Source organism: Plasmopara halstedii, assembly GCF_900000015.1.
Source record: "Plasmopara halstedii genome assembly, contig: Scaffold_2592, whole genome shotgun sequence".
Taxonomy (NCBI): domain Eukaryota; phylum Oomycota; class Peronosporomycetes; order Peronosporales; family Peronosporaceae; genus Plasmopara; species Plasmopara halstedii.
In genome coordinates, this window is record NW_020189499.1 from 127,549 (window position 1) to 130,642 (window position 3,094).

Below are 3,094 nucleotides of genomic sequence, written 5' to 3' on the forward strand. Positions count from 1 at the left end.
ACCTTTCTCCAAGCTTGGGGGTCGACCGCGAGAATGGGCACTAACGTGTGGTGCTTCGGTTGAAGCTGCGTTCCCCTCCCGGATGGAGCGGAAGCGTCAGCTTCTGCGAGTGTTCTCGCCGCCTAACCAGCCATATCGCTTGCGATCGGCAGATTTGGTGGACTTTGTCCAAATATAGAGAACTCACATTGCCGGGATGGCAGCCGATCCGCTTCCCGACGCGGGCTCAGTGACCGTCTTTAGGAGGGCCTCCGCACTGGCGTGGCCAAAAACTGAAGTCCTCCTTGTGCATCCGTCCTCTTTTGAAGGGGCGGTGAATGTGACATTGAATGCCGAATTTAGCTTGAAGTTGGCACGACCTGGGTCGAATGCACACCCTTAGAGCTCGTCGAGCGAGCTAACCCAATGGATCCCAGCTATGCCGAGAAAGATGGGGGAGCCCCGAGCTATTGAGTAGCATTTAAACACCCGACGGTGTTTTGTCTGTGGAGACACCCGTCGCCTTCGGGCTGGTCGTCCCCAACGCAAGGCGCGCAAGGGTTAGTCAAATCGACGTCATGCTTCTAACCGGTCTGGTTTGTCGCGGGGAAAAGAGAAAATCAACAGGCGCAGGGCGCTCTACTGGGAAAGAACTCTTTCTGTTGTGCCTCAAAGAGGTAGAGGGCAGAAGGGCCCAGCCCCGAAGAGATCCGTGCTCTTGAACACGGAACGTGTATGCACGTTCCGTGTTCCTCCCCGACAAGGGCTTTGAGAAGCCATGGAAGATCTTTATCGATTTCGGAGCGTCGGGCAATTATGCTCGACGCTCCACGATTGAAACAAGTCAATTGTATGCTGAGGTGCTGGAAGCGCTGTTGAGTGACACCGTCACTGTTTGCTAAGCAACGGGGACTTGTGTCACTGTGCCGAAGGTCCCTGTGGACCTCGGTGTCAAGTTTCTTGACATTGATAGCGTAGAACGCTGATTACTCTTAGACTTGGATGCAAAAAAGGACCTTATTCCTGGTATGGTATGGTTGACGCACCATGAGCCATGGATTGATTGGAGGGGAGAAGAACTTGGGCGCTACGCGCATGTACCCTGGTGATGCTTTAGTGAGTCTGCAGGAAGCAGACTGCTAGGAAGCAGAAGCGCTGTTGGCACGGGCACTGGACCGGGACGGTCAATTTGCTGGATATCGGAGTATTCGAGCTGCCTGACCTAAAGGTGTTTTGGATAGGAGTCCCGAGCGTTGATCGGGTGCTGAACGTGGGGTTGCAAGTAATCCAATGTGCACTGCACAAGTATTGGAGCAGTCGTCGCATACCAAAAGTGATATGGTTGGCCAAGGGCCATGACATAGAGGGCGGAGCCTCTGCGATGCACGTGTGGTGGCACGTAACCAACTGATCGCTGCACGTTACGAAGCAGTTGCTGCATGCCAAGAGTGGCATGGTCGGACGAGATTCAAGGCATCTAGTGCGAGGCCTTTGTGATGCGCGTGAAGCGGCACATAACCCACTGAACACTGCTCAGATTTCAAAGAAGTTGCTACATGGCAAAAGTGACGAGGCCCGAGGCATCTTGGGCAGGACCTTCTAATCCGCGTGGAATGGCACGTAATCCACTGGACGAAGACTGCGAAAATAGCAGATCTTCGTCGTCGGTTGTCAATAACGTCAAAACTCCGATGGACCACGGGGTGAAGACACTGGACGACGCCGCGTGCGTGTTCGCATTGGTCTCAATGAGACGTAAAACCTCTGTAGAGAGACGCGAAGCCGTATGATATCTGCAAGCTGCAGGGTGTCGACCCTGACCCAGAATATGTCCACCGTTCACGACAGCGCACATCTATATACGGCAAAGGAAAACGGCGACGTCACCCTCGAGAGTGGATGCTCTTCTTGGGCTTGACGAGATATTCTCCGAAGAGTTTGGTGGTGGCTTGAAGGCAGGCAATTTAGCCGAGGTGGTCATTATGAGGAGTTTAACTTGCTTTTGGAATAAGGTGTCCTGGAGGCCACTAACAGGACCCTGAACGCACGAAGGGTATCGCTGATCGTGAAGGACTCGTCGAATCCGTATTATGCTTTGGTATAAGAATTTCAAGATGTTGTCTCCAAAGACCCGCCGTCGGCTACCTCCGGACCGAGGCGTTCGTCATGAGATTGACCCGGTTCCGGAAATCAAATACTGCGTAACACGCCAATGGTCCCTGCCCAAGGAGCAGTGCAACGTTATTAATGCCTTTTTCTGTGCAAAGCACGAGGCAGAAATGGTGCGTGAGACCAAGTCTCCCCATTCAGCACCCACATTTTGTCAATGGCAAGTGGCGTATCGTTCACGCTTACAATTAGCTAAACGCTGCCTCCATTCTGACACAGACGCCGATTCCTCGATAAAATGTTTTTCAGAACAATATGGTTGGCTATACAAAGTACATCGCACTCGACTTGGTCGATGGTTATTACCAATTGCTCATGAAAGCGAGTGATATCCCCTGACAGCGGTGAGTACTCCAAACGAGATGCTATGTGAGTGGCTGGTGATGCCCCAAAGGATGTCAAATGCACTAGCAACATTTAATCTTCCTGTGATGCAACTATTTAGGCCCCACCAGGCGTTTGCACTGATATACTTCGACGACATCTTCGTCCACAGTTGTCCTAGAGAGCATTTCAGAGTGGTAGTCGAGTGCATGCACACGAATGAGCTGTATGCTAATGCCGATAAGCGCATCTTTGGCGCGGACGAAATCCCATTTTAGGGTGCTACATTGGGAAGCGTGGCCTTCATGCGGATCCCGCTAAGGTCAAGTTCATTGTGGACTGGCCAGTTTCAAAGAACCAAAACGACTTGCACAAGTGGCTTGGCCTCGCCAAATATTTGCACAAGTATAGCGCAAATTATGCAAAATTGGCACGGCCATTATCGAATCGCCTTATGCAGGATACGGAATAGTGTTGAACCACCGAACATCGGGAGGCTTTTGACAGGGTCAAAGACAGCCTCCTGTATACATCAATACTGGCGTTGCCAGACCCGATTGTTCCTTGAGTGTCGTCTGTGACGCTTCGGACTCTGCCATCGGCTGTGCACTGCTGCGAGCAG